The sequence below is a fragment of the Spermophilus citellus genome (assembly GCF_964194105.1).
Source record: "Spermophilus citellus genome assembly, chromosome: 10".
In the NCBI taxonomy this organism is placed as follows: domain Eukaryota; kingdom Metazoa; phylum Chordata; class Mammalia; order Rodentia; family Sciuridae; genus Spermophilus; species Spermophilus citellus.
In genome coordinates, this window is record NC_138197.1 from 88747275 (window position 1) to 88773391 (window position 26117).

The window sequence follows — 26117 nt, forward strand, 5'->3', positions numbered from 1 at the left end:
ATCCCCAGTCCTTTTAACTTTTTATTTTGCTCAGGGTCTTGCTAAATTGCTGATGTTGGTCTCAAACTTCTGACACTCCTGCCTCAGCTTTCCAAGTTCCTGGGACTCCAGGCATGTACCACAGCTCAAAGTCAACGTGTTTTAATACAAAAACTTATCCCTTTGACCCAGTTCTCTTCCATAGCTCCCATCTCAATTGACAGTGTTGTCTTCCCAGTGTCTTGTGACAGAAATCTTACAATGGCACCTTTTCCATCTCAGAGTTCCATCTCTGCCAACTGCCCTCATGCTTCCTCTTCCCATTTTCTGGCCTGATGAACACCGTGTCTCTTGCCTGGACCCCTGCAGTAGCTTTCACGTCTCCCATCTCTCACTCACTCGTCCATTCTTCACACTCAGTGTCTTGGACCTAAAACACAATCCATGGAACATTATTTCCCTTCATAGTAAATTCATGCTTCATAAAAATAGAAACATTATATAAAGATGAGCTCTTATCAGCTAGTCACTGTAACCTGAAAACAAAAACCAGGTCACTTTGACAAGTCTCTATTTCAATTTTATAGACAGTCTCAACTTGTAAAAAGTTGTGAAAATGTAGTGAACCAGAAGTGACGTGACACAGGAGTACAACATCCTTACTTTATACCACATTTTGAAATCTGTGTCAATTCTTGAAAAAGAAGTTCTATGAAGCTTGTTTCCCAATCAACAAATTGGGGTTTAAAAAATGATATAAAGTGTATTTCCTTACTTTAGCTATAGGGTTGAATTAATTTTTAAAAAATCCACTCATGATAAAATTATACCAGATTTTCTTCAATGACATCAATTTGTATTTTGATTCATAATTTTTGTCAATTTAATTATTACTGGGCAAATCACCACATATTAATTTATAGCTATGATATAATGTGGTAGAGACTGGCAAGGTGTTTACCATGCTCTTTCTATCTTCCTCCTGTAGACATCGTCAGGGAGGTGAGGCCACGTGACTTAGTTTTGGCCAATAGGATGCAGGGGGAAGTCAGGCCGACCCAAAAGGTGTAGTCCATGAAACCTCTCCCAGGGTTCTCCATGTTGTCTTTCTACCCCCATCTGCTGGCAGGAACTCAGAAAATTCCATCCAGGACACTGCTTGTAAGAAACCTGGGTCTTCAAATAACATCATGGGGGAGTCCATATCCTTCCTAACTGTCCTCAGACTATTCTATGACATTATTGTGAATTAAACTAAGAGTGTTGTGTTAAGCCACTGACCGGGGAAAGAACAGTAAATAATTACATAAATGAGTGGATGAATAAAATTATGGACACATTAGATACATAAAATATGTGGTTTCTAATGAAATCAGCCTATGGCAAAAAGACACAGAATTTCTATACTTTTGCCTGTGGCAAAAAGACACAGAATGTTCTGTACCCTAAATAGTGACCTGGATTTTCTAATAACAACCCAGAGGACTTTTCTGTTTGGATTTAATCAGGCTCAGGTGACAGAGCTATAAATTTATGTGGTTAAATATTTAGCAGTGTTGACAAAAACGAGTTTCTGGTAACCGAGGGTACGTTCAGAATTCAACTTTGTTTTTCCTCTTATTCTTTAGTTTTATGTTTAAGGTCCCACTACACTGTATACCCTCGCTTATCTGGTCTTAAATAATGCTGGCTTAGCTAACTTTTCAGTAATTTCCTTCATTTGTGATTGTGTTATATCCCTATAACGTGCTTGGGCTCAGGGCATCTCTATAAAATTGCATTTAATTCACTGAAATGATTTTCCATTTCATTACCATCAGTCCTTTAAAAATAAAACTTTATTTTTTGTTATCAGCATGATTTTATTTGTGACTAATTAGACCAAGCCTTAAGATAATCAGAATTAGCCAGGCACAGTGATGCAGGCCTGTAATCCCAGAGACTCAGGAGGCTGAAGCAGAAAGATTTCAAATTCAAGGCCAACCTCAGCACTTTATCGAGGCCCTAAGCAACTTAGCAAGACCCTGTCTGAAAATAAAAAATTAAAAAAGGACTGGGGATGTGCTCAGTGGTAGAGTACCCCTGTGTTCGACCCTAGTTTAAAAAAAAATAAGAAGAATTAAATAAAATGTCATCTATAACATAGGAGAGCCAAAGCAATGCAAGAGTTATTTATAATTTTAATGGAGTCGCAGATTTCCAATGACAAAGGGGAGAATTAGGTAATGATATGATATAGATTCAGGGACATGGTCTATGACAACCACCATTTTTAAAATTATGGGACATTATATGATCACTATTACTAGGACTTGGGCTTCAAGGAACCTGTTGGGATTAAGTGAAAGAATCAAATTCCCCAGCCTGGAAAGGAGTTTCTCTGTATAAGAGGAAAAAACATCATTCTGGTTTGGGTTGCCAAACCACTTGCTTTCTCATTAAAAAGGTTTATAACTAAACATAGAAATACTGAAATAGATAAGCCCACAAATAATTATACTTTTAAGTTAAGTTTAGAATAATCTGTGTTTGGAGTATTTTAAGTACTTGCCATATTTAAGAATTTGACTTTTTAAAATAGCTAGCAAGTTGTGATTCCAATTTCAAAAGACTTAATTGATTTAGATCTTGGAGGAATAAGATAATTTTACTTGGATTATAAGCAATAATGAGATAATTGAAAGAACTTAAATTTAACCATTTTAGTAAGTTTAATTAATAGATGTATAAGAATCATATGTTTGTGATAAAGTTTGTTCGATAACTAGACAATTAAAGCACAAAAATAAAATGTACTAAAATTATAAATTCAATTTTAATAAAGACCCCCAAAGCCATTAATGAGATCCTTTAGCTTTGTAAATGCAACAAAATATGTAAATTAAAATCTTAAGAAAGAAGAAAGCTTTTAAAGTTTTTGCTTAAATTGTAAAGGGCTGGGGATATAGCTTAGATCCTCCACCATGTAGGAGCCCTGGGTTCGATCCCCCATACACAAAAAAATAAAATACAGTGTAAAGAAAAGCCAAAAAGACCTGTACCATCCTTTTAGCATGTGCAAGCCACCTCCCAGGACACTGAAACACCCCCATGAACATTTTTTTTCTCCTCATCCCCGACCATTGTTCTATAGCTGCCCTTGGCATCAATATCCTTTTTTCTTCTCCAAGTACCAAAATACTATACATTTTAAAATTAAGATGTAAAGGGCATAGTCTTTAATAATTTGTAAAGTGTTTAGTAAATTGAAAATGAGATATTTGCTTTCTCTAAATCTTTCACACCATCTTTTCCTGGCCTTATTGGCTTTTGCCTGCACTTGGACAGAAGGCCTCTCATGCCATAAAGGTAAAAGCACAGCACTACTCCACTGAGGTCATACTGAGACTGCACAGAATTCACCCTTCTATGTGATTCTAGTAATAGGATAAATATCTTGGGAGTGTGCTTGGTCCTCAAGGTGATGGCTTTCAAAACCCCTTATAAACTTCTTCTGTAAATGACAGATGATAATCTTCCCTAATCCAAGGGTCCTTGACAGTGAAATGTCCAATATGAGGTTTCCAACAAGTCCCTCTCAGGCTGGTGCAGCTCAGAAGATGCTCACAAGCCTCATGCTTCCTTAGAGACTGCCAGGGACAGGCGGAGCCTCCCTCCCTTCCTACTTGAGCGCTCTGCCTCCACCTCTTCTACCTCTTCTATCTCGTGAGCTTCTGGTCAAATTTCACTCAGAATGCAACTTGCTGCACACCAGGCTTCAGTGTGCTTTTTCCAAAAGCAGGGTCAGCGTTGTGAGTATACATTATCCTGAAGATGGCACCATGCAGGGCAAACTGCACACCAGATGACAGAAAGGTGAGGGTCCATTGGCCTTGTTTTTCTAAGAAACATAAACAAATTCACAATGTTGTGGGGTGGGGGAGGTTACTAGCCCTTTCACTAAACTAGGGCGACCATCTTGCTTACAGTATTTGGAAATGGGATAGTTCTCCTTCGCTTGGATAGTTTGACACTCTTCATGATTATATTCAGAATGCTCTTTTATTTGGCACTGAAGATGCAGCCGACCCAAGTGAGCCTGTAGGTTTTTCAGTGTTGTTGTTTTAGCAGAACAAGACTTTTTATGCCTTCTTTCCCAGAACTCAACAACAAAGTAATAAAGGGGTGTTTAAAAACGTAGCTCAAAACTGGGAAGGAGAGAGAGACGCTTAGCTCAATAAGACACTAGCAAAATGCTAATTGTTTTTGTTTGTTTGTTACAGTGCAGAAGTTCTGATTGGTTTTTAAAAGTTCTGTGGTCCTGCGGTCAGACTGCCACAGCTGTCTCTGATACTATCCTGCTCCACCTGCAAAAGTGTTTAGGACTTTCGACTCTACTCCTCCTCAACCCATATCTACAGAGATTGAAATGGCTGAAAATAACTAACAACTCAAGGAGATTGGAGGCAAGACAGTGGAAAAGAAAGAGTCAAAGATGACTAAAGGAATGTATCTGGGGAGAAGATGTGAGGGAGAGGGTCACAGGGTAGCAGGTGGTGATTTGATCATGTGATGCACAAGGCCTCTAGGGCTGGCACCCTGTTCTTGAGACTCTCCAGACTCTTCTCTGCTCTATTTGGAATGTACAGTTTGAACCTGCAGTTAATCCAAGTGTGGATTAGTCAGGATTAGTCAGATAGTCAGGATTCTATGTGTGCTTGACTTACTGATGAACAATAAAATGGAATTTGGAGGAGATTTAAACCACTATCTTTCTCCCCCACATTTTTATTGCTGTTTTATGGTTGTAAATAATGTTGGGATTTGTTGTTACATATTTGTACATGCACACAGTGTAACAATATAATTTGGCCAATATTATTCCCCTTTTCTCTCCTCTTCCTTCCCCTGGTCACTTTCCTCTACTGATCTCACAAAATGCAGACGTGAGTTCCCTATATGGCCTTGTTCATCCTTTTTTTTTTCCCCTCCTATCAAAATGTCATGGGAATTCAAGGACACTTAGACTTCAGTTGAAAGGATTTTATAGTCTCTTATTTTCTCCATGAAATTCAAGGCTAGGCAATATTCAGATCTACCCCTACCATTTATAGCCCTGGCCTAAAAAACAGGACTTTTCACTTGTTTGAAGGGTCTGGGCTTTGAACTGATACTATGCTTTGGACAGCAGAGTCCAATAGAACATTTTAAGATGAGGGTACATTGCACATTTGCATTAATTTGGAATCCAGTAGACTTGTGGGACTACTGAGTACAAGAAATGCACCTGGTGCAGCTAAGAAATTGATTTTTTAATTTAGTTTAATCAATTTAAATTTAAATAGTCTCATGTGGCTAGTAGCTAATGTCTAGTTTATTAGGGGATAGAAAACATAGTATTCATGCATTACTCATGAGCCCAGTGGACCAGGTGGACTACATTTTCTCAGGAGGAGGTCTTCAGACTCATTTTATTATTTTATTTCAGAGAATAAATTGTAAGTGTATGGTGACAGTCTCTCATTATTTTCTTATCTCATTTGAGACACTGAAGGGCAAGTTCAAACATATTTCTAATAGAAATGTAAAACAGCAAGCAAGCATCATCTCCAAGAAGACTTTGGATAATATAGAGCCTTTCTCCAGGAAGGGGCAACCAAAGAACATAGTACTATCGGTTGAGAAGCGAAACCAGTAGTCCAGTCTTTCAATTCTACCTGCTTTCTCTCAAAACAAAAACTCAACTGGTGACGTCAGATGTCCCAGATCTGGTGCAGGGGAAGTTCTTGTAGTCCTCTGTCAAAATCCCTCCTCTCTGTAATAAGAAGGGGCCTGATGCTGCAAAATATAATAACTCCCTGTGGCCAGCAGAGCTTTCTATTCAAATCCAGTCATTTGTACTTATAACTGTGATTTTGAGTGCTTATTTACTGGGTACCTCTTATGTGTCAGGTATAAGAATTATCTCCTCTAATCCTTATAACAATAAAATAAATACTACTACTATCCAATTATACAACCAAAGAAACCAAGGCTTAGCAAGGTTAAGTAAGCTTTCTAAGGTTAAGTGAGCCCAAGGTCATGGTGAGTGTCGGAGCAGGCAGTTAAACCCGTGTGCTCTGGTGGAGACTTAATCTCCAATACAATTGTGTTAAGAAGTGGGACCTTTCATAAGGCTTTAAAGCCCTTATGAAATGGACTAATGTTGTCACGTCCAGAGTGTTTATTATAAAAACAAACTTTCTCTCATACTCTGTTGCCTTTCTGCCTTCTACCATGGAATGATAGCAAGAAAGTCCTCCACCAAACGCTATCACCTTGATATTGGACTTCCCTGCTTCCAGAACTCTGAGAGATAAATTTATTTTCACTATAAATTACCTAGTCTGTGGCATACTGCTAAAGCAGCACAAAATAGATGAAGACACGATCCATGTCTGAGCCCACAGCTCATGTTCCAGTCACTTGGTAACAATCTGTCTCCCTGGTATACCTATAATTGGAAAGTCTATGCTTTCTAACTCACTGTTGCATTATTTCTTACCCCAATCTGTTCAGTCACCACTATTTCCTTCCTCTTTTCTTGAGTAAGTGCATGAAAATGGAGCAAAAAGCACCTGAAAAACCAAGAAAAGCCACAATCAGGATTCATTTCTGGAATATCAGCCCCTCCAGACCCAGGCTTCCCCGGTTGGCATACTTGCTCAGCTTGCAGGACTGTGTATCATCTGTGATCCCAGATCCTAAAGAAAGCTTCCATTCACCCAGCAAGCACCTGCACGGAGTCAACAGTGGGTAGCTGTCATCTGCACCAAAATTTATTGCTCAATATTATTCTCCTTGGCATTCCAAATGGCTCCTCACTTCTGTCAAACCCACACAGTCTTACAGTATGTCTGGGTGTCTTGATAGTAAACATATTTTTGAAAATAAAAACGTGAGCCTCATTTTGTTTACTTTCATTAACTGTCTCACATTACAGTCATAGAAGGTTGCATAATGGTTGTGTCTAGTACAAAAATAATGGTATTGTCTCTTCTCTTTGAGGCTATTATCTATTAACCTCAAATATGACCAAGGAAAACAAAGACCTTCAGGTAAGAAAGACCTGACTTGGAATTCCAACTTTTCATTCATTAATGTAAAATACAGCTGGGCGCCATGGCTTGCACCTGTAATCCCAGTGACTCAGGAGGCTAAGACAGGAGGATTGCAAATTCAAGGCCAGGCTTGACAACTTAGTGAGACCCTGTCTCAAGAACAAAAACAAAACAAAAAAGGCTGGTAGAGTGGTAGAGTGTTCCTAGGTTCAATCCCCAATACCACTAAAATTTTTAAATTAAAATAAAAAATAGGGCTGGAGATGTGGCTCAGCGGTAGCGCACTCGCCTGGCATGCGTGTGACCCGGGTTCGATCCTCAGCACCACATACCAACAAAAGATGTTGTGTCCGCCGATAACTAAAAAATAAAATATTAGGATTCTCTCTCTCTCTCTCTCTCTCTCTCTCTCTCTCTCTCTCTCTCCCTCTCTCTTTAAAAAAAAAATAAAAAATAAAAAAAATAAAAAATATGCCTTAAGTGTTTAATTACTATGTGCCAGGAATAATTTTAAGTGCAGGAATTATGCAGTTAATAAAACAGAGGTTCCCTGTCCTCATGGAGCTCACATTCAAGTGGATTGAGACAGACATTAAACAAGATAAGTGAAAAAATTGTATAATATGTTAGATGGTGACAAATGCTACAGATAGAAGAAAACCAGGGAAGTGGAATGGGGAACATTTAAATTGGGGTTTCCAGGAAAGGCCAAACTGAGAAAGTGTCATTTGAGTCAAGACTTGAAGGAGGGGAGGCATTGTGTGGTATGAAATGAAATTTACCCAAATCTCTTCACACTTGATTTACTCAATATTAAAATAGGAAAATAAGCCACCTTGTTGATTTATTCTAGGATTTAAGCTCAATTGTGAAGACTATCTGGCCCAGGAATTGAACAGGAATATGACAACATCTATTATTATTCTATTAATCATCACCAGTAGCAGCAACAGCACCATTATTTATAACTACTTGCTGGGACTTAAGATGGGTTATTTATACATTTATTATCCCCAAATGACCCTGCTGGGGACATGCAGGTAGTACAATTCCAAAAATTGAAGGAAGTGTGCTAGCCCTAGAAAAGGGACATATGGTTTCGATATTTCTATCAGTCAGTCTTGGCAGGGAACAGTCCCCTTAAATTGGTTGATTTGAGCAGAGTTTAATAGGAGGGATACTTACAAGATGGGCAGAGTGTTGGGAGACCACAAGGGGCCATGCAGTGCCCCAGAATTGGTAACAGTGGAGCAAGGCTCCCACCCTGCCTGTTCTGAAGGGACAAGGGGGGAGGGTGTGCTTACCAGAAGCCAGACACAGAGGGGAGCACTTGACATGGGCCGTGGTCTTCAGTGGAGGGAAGCAGCCAGCCTGCAGTCACTCAAATAGGAAGGAGCTGGGAGGTGAGTATTGCACTGTCACTTTCCATATATATGCACAGCAGCAAGGCTCCTCACTGGCTGAACCCAGCTGGAGGTCAGAGGGCAAGACAGCAGTTCAGCAGGCCAGCTCCAGGGCACCCAGCAGGTGGAGAAGGTTAGGGGCAATGGGAGACCCCCAGGGTAATGATGAAGGGCAAATCAAGCATAATTTCCCATGTCACCAGAAAGCTTGCTGTCACTATTTCCTGTATTCCAGGAAAGCAACCCCGGTTCTTTCCTTCCTCGTGCTGCTTTCCTCTGTGTCTTTCTCTTCTTCTTGTCTCTTATAAAGTCTCAGATTTGTTTAGGTGTTTTGAGAAACGACCAGATTAATAAAATAAATAAATAAATAAGCTCTGTTGTGCAAAAAGCTAAAGATGATATTGCAACCCCAGCCATCTCTACCCAGGACACAGCACTGGTGACAATGACAGGGTATTCCATTTGCCATTTACTAACATGAAAAGGCAAGGCCAGAGGTGGTCCTGGCCAAAAGGGCACACCAGTATTACCATTTTATCTGCTTAAAAAAGAGGTTCAAGCTACGGCCTTAAGTAAAAAAGATATGAAACCACGTAAACAACAAAACATAAATCATGAAAAAATATGTAGGTACATAGAAATAAGACTAAGAGGAAAGAACCTATTCATGGTGATTATTGTGGACTATAGATTAGGGTGATTTTTTTAATTAATCCCTTGCCCATACTTTTTTCAAATTTTTATCAATAAAGTTATTCCTTTTAAAAATTAAAAATAAATTAATAAAAGTTTGCATTTTTTAAAATAAAGGGAGCATTACTTGTTTACATCTCTATTTAAAATTATAGCCAAGCATGGTGACACAGGCCTGTAATCCCAGCTACTTGGGAGACTAAGACAGTAGAATCACAAGTTCAATGCCAGCCTAGGCAACTTAGCAAGACCCTGTCTCATAATTAAATTTTAAAAAGAGTTGGGGTAGGGCTGCAGTTGTGGTTCAATGGTAGAGCACTTACCTAGCACTTATGAGACACTGGGTTCGATCCACAGCACCACATAAAAATAAATAAATAAAATAAAGGTATTGAGACCATCTACAATAAACACAACAAAAAGAGTTGGAGATATAGCTCAGTGGTAGAACTCTTGTCTAGCATGAATGAGTCCTGGTTTCATCCCCCAGTAACACTAATTAAATAAATAAATAGGACGATTGATTGATTGATTCATTCATTAATTAATTATTGTTCTTGTTTCTTAGATCTGCAGGCAATTGTTTCCAGAACCCCTTGGATGTCAAAATCTACAGATGCTCAAGTCACTTTTATGAAATAGTACAGTATTTGCATAAAACCTAAACACATCCTCCTGTATAATTTAAAGTTTTTTTCCCCAGTGCTGAGGATTGAACCCAGGGCCTCATGCATGCTAAGTAAGTGTTCTACCATTGAGCTACAGCCTTAGCCCCTTCTGTGTATTTTAAACCATCTCTAGATTACTTATAATATCTAATGCCATGTACATGTTATGTAAATGGTAACTATACTGTATTGTTTTGGAAATAATTACATTTTAAAAAAGTAAGTACATATTCAGTATGGAGACAATTTAAAAAAAATTTTTTTAGTTGTAGATGAACACAATCTATTTATTTTTTTCTATGTGGTGCTGAGGATCAAACCCAGGGCCTCACACCTGCAAGGCAAGAGCTCTACCAGTGTATAGCCTCAGCTCTATGGAGGCAAATTTTAAAAAACATTTTTTGATCTGTGGTCTGTGAGCCTAAGAATATGGAGGGTTCGGCTGGAATTGAGGCTCAGTGGTAGAGCGCTTGCCTTGCATGCATGAAGCCCTGGGTTCGATCCTCAGCACCACATAAAAAAAAATAAATAAAAATAAAGATATTGTGTCCATCTATAACTAAAAAAATTTTTAAAAAAAGAATATGGAGGGTCAACTATATGAAAATATTTTAGAAAACTGTATTCCAGGATCATTAAAATAAAACAAAAACACTGAGATGATTATTTTTCTGTTCTTAAACAAAATAATTTTTATGAATAACTTCTAAAAAGAGAACACTAAGAAATTTCAATAATATTTTCTTAATACTGGTTTACTTTTGATTCATGTTTACATATATAGTACTAAAAGTATGTTTTGGGAGATTCAGTCAGTCCATGGGTGTCAAATTTATTCTTGCAAGCTACTAAAATTCTTAGATTAGAATTATATAATTGTAAAACATGAAATGTAATCTAATAAATAATCACTTTCTTATGTTGGATTACCCACGAACTAGATCCAACGAGACTGCTCTTTCAATACAATGCAATTTTTTTTTCTCTATGCTAAGACCAACACTGTTCAGCTCAATAAACCTTTTCTGAGTACATGGCAGATATACTTGGCACTGAATTAGGCATTGGAAAGACAGAGCAGAATGAGACAAACTTCCTGCCCTTAAGGAGACACAGCAGCAGAGACAGATGTGTAAGGAAATGATTTCCATCCAGTATGGTAACTACAAATTAAGCTCACTGCAGGGATCTATGAATGCCCAGACAAAGGCTGAAAGGAAAAGTCACTAAGTAAAACAAAACAGAACAAAACAAAATGCCCCACCAAACCTACTTGCTTCTGAGCTCGATGACTCTTTGGTTATTGGAACTCTTTGGTTTTAAATTTTTATTCAAAACTGGCTGGTCAGGACAGAGGCCAGTGAGACCAGGCTCACATGGTGAGGCATCTCAACAGGCCTGATCCTGCTCAACTGCCCTCACCCTGCAAGGCCATATTAAAGGTGGGGACAGTTACATCCATCAGGACACAAGACCAATGGCCCACAGAGGCCAGTTGCCTCCTCCAAGACAACAACTCTTAATTCAAGGCAATATGTTTGGCTTGCGTAGGAAGACCACATTTTTGCAGTTTGCCAAAAAGTTGCAAAGCTGTCTTTGGTAGTGGGATGGATATGATAAAACAGCAGAGAGTAAAACAATCCTAGGGACGGGTTCCATGGTGCACGCCTGTAATTCCAGGGGCTTGGGAGGCTGAGGCAGGAGGATTGTGAGTTCAAAGCCAGCCTCAGCAACAGTGAGGAGCTAAGCAACTCAGTAAGACCCTGTCTCTAAATAAAACACAAAATAGGGCTGGGGATGTAGCTCAGTGGTTGAGAGCCCCTGAGTTCAGTCCCCAGTACTAAAAGAAAAAAAAAAAGAATTTGAGTTTTATTTTTGGAAAACGTGGAAGGCTCTGAATGGTGAGCCATTTTGCTGTAGGTCAAGGATGCATGGCAGTTGATGAGCAAAGAGCTGTTTCCCAGGATATAGGCAGAGCTGGTGTTCTGATGGGAAGCTTTGGTTCCAATGAATGGCACATCATTATGGAATCTGTTCTGCATGATTGGTGCTTGTACTCTATCAATTATTAAACTCTGTGGCTATCTTTCCTATGGGGAATATATATATAAAATAGCTGTGTCAAGAAACAGATACTTTTTTATTATTATTATTCTCTTATGACTGTTTTTGTTTAAGCCCCTGAGGTGTGAATTCTTATTATAATGGAATAATTATTTCAAGTATGCCTCACTTTGGGACTTCAACTTGACTCAGTTTAGATTTGGGATGTTGGACTATATTAGAACAATTCATTGCATAGATCTTTTTTTTCAAATAGTTTGCCTGGAAATTTTTGGTGAATTTCATCTGAGTCTTGTAACCAAATCTTCACCTTTCCAATACAATTAAATCATTCTCTCTGGGCTGGGGTTGTGGCTCAGTGGTAGAGCGCTTGCCTAACATGAGTGAGGCACTGGGTTCAATCCTCAGCACCACATTAAAAAATATAAATAAATAAAATAAAGGTATTGTGCTCATCAACGACTAAAATAATTTAAAAATCATTCTCTCTAGACTTGTGAATGCTCTAAAAACTTTGATCTTTTATAATTGTATGAAGCTTGTCTCTTTAAGAGGCTCTTCATTATTTGTTGTAATTAGAGCCCTTTAAATATTTTAAGTTTTTTTTTTTTTTGGTCTGGTAAAATGGAAAGTCAGGATTCAAAAGCTATTCAAACTTCTCCAGGCTGGCCAGCTGTCCTGGCCACTCACTCTCTTAGCTGAAATCCTAAAAGCTGTCTGCGATCTGGAGATCTGGAACAACTGCGACTCAAAGTGCCGTGGAAATCTGTGGATTGGCTACATTTTACTTTGGCTACACTCTGTCACAATTACTCTAAACTGTCTATTTCAACCCAAGGCTGAAAAGTCTCTGTTGCCTGTCCACAGACACAAACCCCAGTAATGAATTTTTCTGCTAATTCTCCATCCCGAGTTAATAAGTGAGAAATTTTAGGGCCGCATGGGCAGTGTTCTTTGTTTGGAAGTGAAAATGACTATGTGCCACCTCTGCTTGCCTTTTTATCTTTCCTTATTCTTCTCTTGCTGGAACAAAGATTTAGACCACCAGGATTATAGTACTAATTTGCTGCTGATAAGAAATTTAATTAGCAGAAGAAGAATGTGATAATAGAAAAAAAGTGGAAGGAGTGCAAAGATTCTGAAATGTAATAGCTGATATTTGTAAAACTACCTGCAGTTAATTAGAGAAATGCAAGTCAAAACTACTCTAAGATTCCATCTCACTCCAGTCAGAATGGCAGCTATTATGAATACAAACAACAATAAGTTTTGGCGAGGATGTAGGGAAAATGCATACTTATACATTGCTGGTGGGACTGCAAATTGGTGCAGCCAATATGGAAATCAGTATGGAGATTCTTCGGAAAACTTGGAATGGAACCACCATTTGACCTAGCTATTCCACTCCTTGGTTTAAACCCAAACAGCATACAACAGAGACACAACCATATCAGTGTTTATAGCAGCACAATTCACAATAGCTAAATTGTGGAACCAACCCAGATGCCCTTCAGTAGGTGAATAGACAGGGAAACTTTGGTATATATACACAGTGGAACATTACTTAGCATTAAAAGAGAATAAAATCATGGCATTTGCAGATAAATGGATAGAGTTGGAGAATATAATACTAAGTGAAGCAAGCCAATCCTAAAAAAACAAAGTCCAAATGTTTTCTTTGATATGAGGATTCAGATCCATAATGGCAATGGGGGGGGGCATAGGAGAAATGGAGGAACTTTAGATAGGGCAAAGGGGAGGGAGGGGAAGGGAGAGGAAAGGAGGGGGCAAAAGGGTAGGAATGATGGTGGAATGAGTTAGACATCATTATCCTGAGTATATGTATGAAGACACGAATGGTGTGAAAATACTTTACGTACAATCAGTGACCTGAAAAATTGTGCTGTATATGTGTAATATGAAGTGAATTGCATTCTGCCATCATGTATAACAAATTAGAGTAAATAAATAATTTTTTAAAAAACCTACCTGCAGTTTACTCACCTGTTGTGAATGCATAACCTTATTTAATCCTGTCAGGTTGTGGCTATTCTCTTTACAGGTAAGGAATGGAAACTTAGCAGCACATACATATACAGTATTGGTAGTCATTACCTTTCAAAGCCAGGTGGCTTGGCTCTGCTTATGGCTTGTCTTAGTCTGTGGACTGCTATAACAAACTGCCATAGACAGGGTGGTTTATAAACAAAAGAAATTTCTTACAGTTCCAGAGGCTGGGAAGTCCAAGATCAAGTCACAGCAGACTCTGGTATAGGGTCTTCTTCCCATAGATAGTTATTATCTCATTATAGCCTCACATGGTAGAAGAGGGCAAGGGATCTCTCTACAGTCTCTTTTATAAAGGCACAAGTCCCATTCATGGAATCTCCACAGTCAGGACGTAATCACCTCCCAACTCTACCTTCAAATACCATCACATTAAAGATTAGGGTTCAACATATGAACTTTGAGTAAGACCCATTCAGTCCATAGCTTGGCTCAACCTAGGTTTTCTCAGGCTTTGCATTTCAAGAACAGTCTTCCAGTGAACAAGAGAAGGCTGCATGTGTTTTTATAATCTAGCCCAAAAAGTAAATGGCATCCCTTCTGCCATAGTCTGTTGGTCGAAGTGGTAACATGCCAACTCAGATTCAAGAATTGGAGGCTTAGATGCAACTTCTAGATAGAAATACCAGAAAGTTTGTAGCAATGATTTAGAACCATCACAACCGTCCCCCAAACACTCCACTCCACCACACATCAATGTCCTTATTCTGTAGCTGCATGCAAATCGTCCATTGTAAAGCAAGCTACACCCAGCATGGTTTAGACACTTGAAGAATCCCACCTTCACTCCAAGGCCAGAAGTAATACAGGTTTAAGTAAGTACTCCTAGCATTGTGTTCAACAGAGAGTTGAGAGAGAATCTTTTAACTAGCTTCTTGGTGTCTTATAATTTCCATTGTATTGCAAAAAGAAGAATCAAGGTACAGTCTTTCCCAGAGAGGGAGGGACTTCACTTTTCAGTAGTCCTTGGGATAGCATGTTATCATAATATAAACTTGGATACAAGAGTGGATCTAGTGATGAGTTGAAAGTATGGTCCTAGGATCAAGGTCAAAGCCCAGGTTCTACAGCTAAGGCATAAATTCAGAGCAAACCGAGCATCAAAATCATTATATTCTATGTCATCTGTGTGGGAATATCCTCCAAGATAACACGTATTAAGTCTCAGAACCCACCCAAGCAAAATAGCACCAATGGACATACAATTGTTGGGTAGGTGCTGTGTGCCAGACCTTGTTCATTCGATTCAAGGCAGCTATGGACAAAGAAGTATTACTTTTGTCCTGAGGGCCTCAGGTCTAACAAAGGAGATAGAAGAGTACAATTTAAGTGCTAAATGTTACAGGTGCACAGAGTGGGGAGTGACCAGCTTTTAAAACCCTTCTTCAAAGGTGGGCTGTGTTTTGTTTGTTAGGTTGAGAAGGTGAGAAGAGACTCTTGAGTAGAGGAATCTCCGGTGATCCTGAGGAATGATGGGCTGTGTTATAATCAGGGAACAGGGTCTTAGGGAGGACTGGGGTAAGAGACAGCCCAAAGTGGATTTACGCTGGATTTTCAAGGTCTTTGTATTTCAGGATGAAGAGTTTGGAGTTTTACCCATAGACAATAGCAAAGGATGCAAAAGGGTAGGAAATGGGGCAAGGCACAAGCGCCACAATAGCTGTTTTTAATAAGGGAAGCCAAGAATGTCCCACGACTCAGAGCTTTTCATCTTTGATATTTTGCAAACCCTTATTGCCGCCAGACTCCAGCTGGAAATTTCAGACTTTTTCCTATGTTTCTGACCTTGGGTATTTCAAAAAGTTTAAAATTTCACGTTGCTGCCATGTTCCATCTAGTGAAGACAAGATTACCTGCCAAAAATAATCTGAAAGGCAAATAGTGTAGTTTAACCCGTTTTTCTGTCTCATCTTTCCTTACCAAGTAAAGAATAGGTCAATAAACAACAAAATCATCTCTGTTCCCGGACACGAGGATGAAATGGTTAGCTGCATGTGGACCAACGGATCTTTTTTTCTATGTATGGTACAAACCATCCCCCAGAGGCAAATTATTTAAGTCACCTTTTGAAACACACAGCCAGCAATGGAAGGTGTGGGTGGCCATAGATTCCAGGTGACTCAGTATGTCTGGCATCTGGGCCAGGAATTTCTCTGAATTGATGGCAGAGGTGTTGCCAGCGTAGGAGGCACTGCATATAAACTGCCTTCACATCTTTGCACATGGCGAGTGCATGTGAGGCAACTGAAGCCTGTTTTGAGGCGAGACCAACCCTTAAGATCATGCAGTTTCTTTAATTTTTTTCCCCAGGTCATTCATTCATCATGAAGTGTCTTGAGGATATGTTCTCCTACTAGCCTCCTGGGTGTCTACCTCCTAGTTAGTGTGGTAAGTCTAGCTTAGAGTTTAGTTCTTCCCTATAGAGACATGAAATTAAAGTTCTCCCACTCACAATGTCCGTGGCTCATGTCAATATTGGGAAGATCTAAACTTGAGGGTTATCTAGGTTACAACCTCAAAATAAGCTGTAGTTGCCTCGTAAAGCACATGCCATGTGCAATGATGTGGTGGGGACAGCAAGAGGCATTGATTATAATAAAAAACTCTGATTCCAAAACCAGACAAAGACACTTCAAAGAAAGAAAATTTCAGACCAATATCTCTAATGAATATAGATGCAAAAATCCTCAATAAAATTCTGGCAAATCGGATACAGAAACATATCAAAAAGATCGTACACCATGATCAAGTGGGTTTCATCCCTGGGATACAAGGCTGGTTCAACATACAGAAATCAATAAATGTTATTCACCACATCAATAAACTTATAGATAAGAACCATATGATCATCTTCATAGATGCAGAAAAAACATTCGACAAAATACAGCATCCCTTTATGTTTAAAACACTAGAAAAACTAGGGATTACAGGAACTTACCTCAACATTGTAAAAGCTATCTACGCTAAGCCTCAAGCCAGCATCATCTAAACGGAGAAAAATTGAAGGCATTCCCTCTAAAGTCTGGAACAAGACAGGGATGTCCTCTCTCACCACTTCTATTCAACATAGTTCTTGAAACACTAGCCAGAGCAATTAGACAGATGAAAGAAATTAAAGGCATAAATATAGGAAAAGAAGAATTTAAACTAGCACTATTTGCTGATGATATGATCCTACAACCTAGCAGATCCAAAAAGTTCTACCAAGAAACTTCTAGGACTAGTTAAAGAATTCAGCAAAGTGGCAGGAAATAAAATCAATACCCATAAATCAAAGGCATTCCTGTATATCAGTGACAAATCCTCTGAAATGGAAATGAGGAAAACTACCCCATTAACAATATCCTCAAAAAAATAAAATACTTGGGAATCAACAAAGAGGTGAAAGATCTATACAATGAAAACTATAGAACCCTAAAGAGAGAAATAGAAGAAGACCTTAGAAGATGGAAATATATACATTGCTCATGGATAGGCAGAATTAATATTATTAAAATGACCATATTACCAAAAGCACTCTACAGATTCAACGTGATTCCGATCAAAATCCCAATGGCATTCCTCACAGAAATAGAAAAAGCAATTATGAAATTCATCTGGAAAAATAAGAGACCCAGAATAGCTAAAGCAATTCTAAGCAGGAAGAGTGAAACAGGTGGTATTGCTATACCAGATCTTAAACTATACTACAGAGCAATAGTAACAAAAACAGCATGGTACTGGCACCAAAACAGGCTGGTAGACCAATAGTACAGAATAGAGGACACAGAGACCAACCCACAAAATTACAACTACCTTATATTAGACAAAGGTGCCAAAAGCATGCAATGGAGGAAGGATAGCATCTTCAACAAATGGTGCTGGGAGAACTGGAAATCCATATGTAACAAAATGAAATTGAATCCCTATCTCTCACCATGCACAAAAGTTAACTCAAAATGGATCAAGGATCTAGGAATCAAACCAGAGACTCTGCATCTAATAGAAGAAAAAGTAGGCCCTAATCTCCATCACATGGGGTTAGGCCCCAAGTTCCTTAATAATCACCTATAGCACAAGAATTAAAACCAAGAATCAACAAATGGGACGAATTCAAACTAAAAAGTTTTTTCTCAGCAAGAGAAATAATATGTGAAGTGAATAGGAGCCTACATCCTGGGAACAAATTTTTACCCCTCACACATCAGATAGAGCTCTAATCTCTAGGATATACAAAGAACTCAAAAAGTTAAACAACAACAACAACAAAAAAACCAAATAACCCAATCAACAAATGGGCCAAGGACCTGAACAGACACTTCTCAGAAGAGGATATACAATCAATCAACAAATACATGAAAAAATGCTCACCATTGCTAGCAATCAGAGAAATGCAAATTAAAACTACTCTAAGATACCATCTCACTCCAGTAAGAATTGAAGCCATTATGAAGTCAAACAACAAGTGCTGGCGAGGATGTAGGGAAAAAGGTACACTCATACATTGCTGGTGGGACTGCAAATTGGTGCAGCCAATTTGGAAAGCGGTGTGGAGATTCCTTGGAAAACTGGGAATGGAAAAACCATTTGACCCAGCTATTCCTCTTCTTGGACTATACTCAAAAGACCTAAAAACGGCATACTACAGGGACACAGCCACATCAATGTTTATAGCAGCACAATTCACAATAGCTAGACTGTGGAGCCAACCTAGATGCCCTTCAATGGATGAATGGATTAAAAAAATGTGGCATTTATACATAATGGAGTATTACTCAGCACTAAAAAATAACAAGATCATGGCATTTGCAGGGAAATGGATGGCATCAGAACAGATTATGCTAAATGAAGTTAGCCATTCCCCCCCCCAAAAAAAACAAATGCCCAATGTCTTCTCTGATATAAGGGAGGTCACTCAAAATGGGGTAGGGAGGAAGACCATGAGAAGAGAGGTGGGAGGGAAAAGGAGGGAGAATGGGAATTGCATGGAAGAGGGAAGGAGGGAAGGAAACCCCCTTCATTATACAGAATACAGGTATGAAGATGTGAGGGGGGAAAAAAAGAAAAAAAAAGAAGTGTGTCACATTAGATTGGGTAGAGAGATGTGATGGGAGGGGAGGGAAGGGGAAGCGGGGAAGGGAAGGACAACAGAATAAAGTAGACATTATTATTGCTGTGGGTATGTATGTGACTGCATGACCAATGTAATTCTGCAACCTGTACACTCAGAAAAATGAGAAATTATATCCCCCCCAAAAAAAAATTTAAAAAATTAAAAAATAAAAAAGATAATAAAAACTAACAAACTAAAAAACAAATCATGAGAAATATTCAAATGAAGGGGTGTGATTATTGCAGCAAAGATTATGAAACTCCATGTTTTTGAGGAAGGGACTTGAGTAAGGGGCAAATGAATCCTAAGAAGTGGAGTAGTTCAAATTCATGCACTTGTCCTGATGGTCCTCTTCTCCAAGGTCTGTATTTTTTTTTTAATCTGTCATTCTTCCCCTCTTAGCCTAATTAGTAGATTGTCATCCCTGGTCGGCCAAGAAGAGTGAGATAGCTTTTAATGGAAAGTAGTAAAAGAATAAGTACTAGGGTTGTCATTTCATATATAGGCATCAATTTTTTAAAGATCACAGGTGCTAAGAGGATCTCAAATATTTATTGAAATATTATATACAACTGAGATGCTCAAATCTCCACCTTTTTCTTCATAAACAGATGAAAGGATTTTCAATGATGATAATAATAATAACAACAATAAAAACAGCATTCATTCAACATTCACTATGTGCCCAGCACTAAAGATTGTCTTTAGCTTTTTGACTTAGTCTTCATCATTCCATATTAGTCTCTAGCATTTTTGTGTCAATTTGTAGACTTTATATGTTTTAGAAGTGAGGCTCTTAGGCATAAACTGGTATATTTTGCCAAGAATGCACCACAGAACTTGCCATAAAAGTGCTACCAGAAAATAAGAATGGCCAGAGACCTGATGATTAGAAAGAAAAATCTTTCAGAGAGATCTAAGTGTGAGTCCCACAGCTCTTCTCTGCCCCTTTGACCTGGTAATAATAAATTTGTCACCTGAAGGCCAGAGGGAGGAGCTTCAAGGAGAGGTGGATGTTTTGGGATATGTAACAGACCCAGGTCTGATTTATGCCTGATGAGTCTAAAGAGCAACAGCTCACCTAAGTAGCCCCTGGAAGTACAGTAGGGGACATGATAGAAGCAGAGACTGTACTCCCACCAAGTTAAGAAAAAACTTTCTGGCCAGGTGCATGGGCTCACACCTGTAATTCCAGCAACTCAGGAGATTGAGATAGTAGGATTGCAAGTTCAAGGCCAGCCTGGGCAACTTAGTGAGACCCTGTCTCAAAATTAAAAAAATAAAAATAAATGACAAAGAAGAAAGAAAGAGAAAGAGAATGAATGGGAGAAAAGGAAAAAAAAAGAAAGAAGGAAGGAAGGAAAGAAGGGAGGGAGAGAGGGAAACCTTTTCTGATCCCTTTCCCTGCTCCCACCTAGATTGGTCAGACTCTGTGGTTAACTAGTGGGCAGGATGGAATTTGAAGGTACAGAAAGAAAACACTGTTTTGTCCATTTTACTTTGCCTGCCATGGGCCCTCGCTAGGGGAGAGAGAGCTTTTAATTTGAGTTCCTGGTTAAAGGGCTTTGTTTGTCTATTTGTTTTAAGCACACTGACCTGGTAATAATAAATTACCAAAGAGGCCATTTTTGATGGAAGTCAGGGAAGACCTCTATTATCTAAGAATCACCAGAAAGGTTGAGTCTTATCCTAAATTTTATCCAAGGAGTAGGGAAAATCTGACCCACAGAGCAAGTTTTCAGAGACAGCAAGATAATTTTAAAAGTTGATCTATTAGAATAGACAAGTTCCCTTTTCATGACTCCAAACATAAAATACATATTTTAACTAAAATCTGTAAATTTGTTTCTCTCAAGTTGCGCTAGAAGATATACTGAAATACCCTATGTGATGTGGACTTACTGTAAAAACCATGAAGTTAAGGAAGCCTTAATCCAGTCCTTTAAAATACAAATGTTTGAGTGCAGCGGACTCAGGGGAGGAAGAAACAGTGACTTCTAATAATTTGAATAGCTCTAGTTGTCCTAGGATCAGTCTGTGGGTATCATCACCATTCAATATGGAGCACTTCGTTAGGCAGAGTTTCACTCCATACGATTTCCTAGGCACTTGACCTTACTTCCCATTGCTTAAGAGCTAATCCCTGGTCCAATCATTTGGGACTAGAGTAGATGATTCTGTGATACAGGCATGGCACACATATGAAGAAAGACTGCTTGCACTCATTTTATGAAATGCGTCTATTGGCATAGCAGATTTCATAGACTGTCTGATGGAATTTTCCATCAAACCTCCTCCCCTGCAACAGATTTACACAAACAGCAGAATGACAAATTATTCTTTTGGCCACTTTCTTGTTTTTTAAGCTATAGTGGTTTCTAGCATTTCTGTGCACCTACATTTATTAGTAAATATTTATTGAACATCAACTATGTACAAGTCATTATTACTCTAAAATATCTTCCCATGAAATTCTGTTCTTCTTTCCTTTTTCCTTTTTATAAGGCCTGTAAACAAAATTGTAACAAAAGGTGTCTTCAATTTTCCAGACCATATAGTACCCAAATCTTGCTCTGATGCATTCAAGGGCAAGGGTGCCTCAAGTGTTGTAGGGTTTTGTTGTTGTTTGTTTTTGTTTTTCACAATATTACCTGGATCTTTTCTGCTCCAGGATACTTTATGAGCCTTTATCTTTGACTTGCTATGTAAAATTCTTTAAAGGAGAGCTATCTTTTGCTCTAACCTCATTAGGCGTCATAGAATCCAGTCTTATATCTTATTGCTTGATGGTTGAATTCTTTTGAATTACCAAAATATCTCTTTTCATTTTTAGCTGTTTCCATTTACACTGCCATCTATAGATTCAGAACAGTTGCTGCTTTTCCTTATTGAAAAAAAATTCTTCAGGACAACAATTTATATGATTGTAATTTAAGAGCAAATCTAATTAACTACCTTCATTTTTAATATGTAAGGAAATTAGTTATCCAGTTCTTTCCAATAAACATTTACAAAGAGCCTCACATGTGTCAGGAATTCTAGTATGTCCCAGAACAAAACGATTATAATCATGTAGTTTCTGTTCCCAAAAACTTTCAGTGATGACCCAAATCTAAAAAAAAATGTAATTCAAGTATCCCATTTAAGATTTAAAAAAAAAAATCTGGCCCCAAACTTCTTTTCCAAATTTATTTCCCAAATGACCCCTGGATGAATCTGGACAAGTTGGATGACCTGGTCTGGCCCTTTCTCCTTGACTTGACTCAGTTAGGAATGTTCTCTTGTTTCTACTCACTGATGCCCTGCTCATTCTGTGACATCTAACTCCCAAGTCACTTCCTTTGAACATCTCTTCTAAACCCCTCCTACCAAGATTTCATTTTCTGATTTCCTCTTCTCTTGCACATCCCTGATCTTTATTTATTACAGTTAGGGACTGGTGCCTTATCCATTACTAGACCGTATATTGGAAGGCAGATTGTCCTTTTTAAAAATAAACCTTTATTTTATTTTTATGTGGTACTGAGGATCAAACTTAGTGCCTTGTGCATGCAAAGTAAATACTCTACCAAGGATTGCCCTTTAGTTAGGACAGACTGAGGCATAATTCCTACTCCTGAGCTGCTCTTCTAAAGGATCAGGCAGAAGCTGGGACTTTACCTTAAGCTGTACCTTTACTTAGATCCTTCCCTCACTCCCTTGTCTACTTCTCTTACTTCCTTCCCTGGCCTTAGAGAGGCCCTTTCTCAGTACATTACCTGCACATGAATCTTCATCTCAGGCCCTGCTCTTGAGTACTGTTGTGTAGAAGATGGTAGAAGATTAAGCAAGAGGTCATCATTGCTCACAAAGACTAGAATCGGGTGGAAAGTCTCATCTAGGGACAGTTTCATTTTCTAGGCAACTCTTTTTGGCTTGCAATCAGAAGCATTCAGGGTTCAAACTGCATAGTCCAGAAAACAGTACACCTGAGGACCAAGAAAGATCTTTGTGAATGTGACACTAACACAGTTTCACATTTGGCCTCTTCTCCTAGCCTTTTGACTGTGCACATCTTCAGATAGGAAAAGTGTTTGAGAATGCTTGCCAGCATGGAGAGCTCTCGTCACTAATTTGATGACATTTGATTCTGTTTGCTTTCCTAAAGTGGAAAAGGCTGTTACTGCAACAAAGCCAGTGTTTAATGTACATGGAAAACATTGGAGATAATTGACCATCATTTCCAATTTGCTAATTTTCTATGTTCACAGACTATGTGCCGCAGTCTGGCTGGGCACAAAATCATGAGCCACTCACAGCCTTGTAGATTCAAACAGCAATTCTTTATTCCCCAACTCACATCGGCACTCTACACACGTTCTGGGGAAATTCACGTTCTGAATCCCCAATACTCTCTGAATCCGGTGAGAACTCAACGGGAACTCAAGGAGCAGGCGTGCCTGAGGCAGCAGGATACGCCCTATTCCCAGCAGGGTACACCTTAAACCTGGAACCGCCCTAAACCCAAGGAGCAGGATACTCCCTAAAATCTGATCCACCCTATACCCGGATCCGCCCTGGTCCTTGAGCAAGGTCACCTTACTCAAGCATACATGCAATGTCACTGCAAATGACCTGGGTCCAAAGGCAAGCCCATTTCCACAATGGAGAGTCCTTCCTCTAAGCAACATGGAGTAGGCTGACAAAGAAATTGCCATGTGTCATTCCTACTTGGCAATGGCTCTCAGCAACTATGTCCAATCACAAAGGCACCTTCTCTGAAAGTGTAAGGGTCCGGCGAAGCGTCGGAGAAAGAGACCACAAGAGACCAGCTTCATGCGATAAGCAGGGGGGGAGTTTTATTGAACCAGCATGCTGGGGCTCTGTGCCCACTCAAGAAAGGAGAGCAGCCCAGAGCCCAGAGCAGAGGTCAAGCAGAGCTTAAGTACACTTTTTGGAGAGGGCGGGGGGCTTTGCAAACATCAGAACAAATCATCATGAGGCGCGGGAAAATTGAACAACAACTCTGAGACATGATTAGTCCATTCATTGGCGGGAACAGTCTGGGCAGGGGTGATTGGTCATTTCTAAGCGGGGTACACATTTAAACTGATTGGTTTTGGAGCCTAGATGCTTACGTGCTGTGCTACTTGGAGCCCTTAGCTATTGAAAAACCAGGGGACCAGAAGAAATATTTACTGGGCAGTCCAGGTATTGTCCTAACAGCTACAGGGATTACAGGTTTTGGGGGTAGCAGAGGAATTTTAACAATACCTAGTCTTTTACTTTTTAACCCAGGCCCCGTAGTTTAGAAGCATTACAATGCCCGGTTTCTTACACTTTAACTCAGGCTTTGCGGCTTAGAATCAGCTTAGAAATTTTACCTTTACAAAGAAACAGAGAAGGAATGGGATGGGCCACAATCAAAGGTGAGACTCTCTTCCCAAGTACTTCCTCTTGTTGATCCCAAGGCTTACATAATTGCTGCTGAAAGTCTCAGCCTCTCTTTCTTAGAACATGAGATCTCTGAGGGCAAAATGTGCATGTTTTGCTCATGGTTGTTGTCCTAGAGTCCGGCACAATGCCTAGAACTAAAAGCAGGTACTCAACAGACCTGTCCTGACTATACATGAGAACACTGTGACTATAAGGCTAGATCCCTAGAGTCTGATCACATTAGGTTTGTCTTCCCAGGACCAATATAGAATAAAGGAATCTGGAGTTCAGGGTGTCCTTGCTACAGGACACATGTTCATATACCAGAGAAACTGGCTGCTTCAGTTCACCATGCACTATTTTCATCTGTTCCACCTGCTTAGGAAGAAGCCTCATGAAGAACTCACAGAGACACAATTTCCTCCAACCTAGGAAGTCTTGGGGAAGCCTCATGATTCAGCCTTAGAGTTTCCTAGCTTAAAAAGGAAACAAATTTGGCAGGGTCTGAATTCAGGGTTCTGAAAACTACAGTACTTTGAATAGCAGGATAGTTTTTGCATTCTTATTTCAATAGAAACAAATCCCTGGTCCAGAAGAATGAAGTCCAGACCCTGGAAGGAAAGAAGAGTTCTGGGAGGTTATCTTTGCCTTGGATTCATCTTTTTATTCCAACTACCTGTAAATTAATTGTACCAAATGTCACTTGCATTAAGTGCCTCTGAGAACCAGGCTGTCTTCTCTTCATCTTCCATCATGCCCAGGTATGAGATTCAGCTACCTACCTGTGGGGTAGACCAGTAGACTGGTTTCTTTCTCCAGTAGGCATGGAGGAATCAGAGTCTTTACGGAGGTTGTCAACAAAATAACAATTTTCCATCAAGATCAAGCATTTAGAAAATGATGCCAAAGGCAAAAGAAGAAAACTAGAGCTGTCTGTTTTCATTTATCTTTCATGCAACAGATCTGTGAGGGGTTTGTGAAAGCTGCTATTTTTAATATTCTCCCTTGTTCTATCTCATACCTTAAAAGTTTAAACAATCTTTGGTTTCCAAGAGTAATTAAAAGCAGCTTGCTTCTTCTCCTGCCCAGTTTCCAGATGTTGGGAGAGTGGAATATTGGCTGAAGGGAAGATTATGCAACACTTTATATTTTAATTTATTGCTGAAGAATTGATACTCTCTCTGTTTAACAGGTTCTATAAGTGAACTTTATTCCCTGGTTTACCATCCAAATGCCTTGAAAGAAAGATGTCACAAGATTGAAATCATTTTGTGTTTTTTAAAATTGCTGCCCACATTAAACTTCACACCTTGTTTATTATTCTTATCTTTTGCCCAATAACATAGACAAACACCCACATTCTGGATTCAAAGTTTGGAGACTTATTTTTTTTGTTTTTTTAGTTTATTTATAGTTGGAACAAAAACATACAAAATTTACGTGAGCTAGTGCTAAAAAAAAAAAAAAAAAAATACTACCATGAGCTTGTCACTAGAAACTGCTCTAAATTGCCAAGGGGGAAAGAGTCCAAACACAGGTTTCCTTTCAGGGCCCTTAAGCAATATTTGCTTCTGCCAATTGCCCTTTTTAGGGATCAACTTTTTTTTTTTCAAGCCATCAGCTAGAGAATGTTGGATGTGAGCATTTTAAAACAACT

General features: G+C 39.1%; 2 long non-coding RNA genes across 2 annotated transcripts in view; both read right to left on the reverse strand.

Annotated features, from left to right (window-relative positions):
• Positions 1-26117, reverse strand: part of LOC308658893 — a 558609-nt gene that overhangs the window by 247900 nt on the left and 284592 nt on the right. The gene's annotated exons all lie outside the window — the stretch shown is intronic.
• Positions 3213-8439, reverse strand: LOC308657988. The gene is made up of 4 exons (XR_014024117.1): positions 8363-8439; positions 6659-6764; positions 6503-6575; positions 3213-3859 (listed from the first exon to the last, which is right to left on the reverse strand). It is a non-coding gene; the product is annotated as an uncharacterized lncRNA (long non-coding RNA).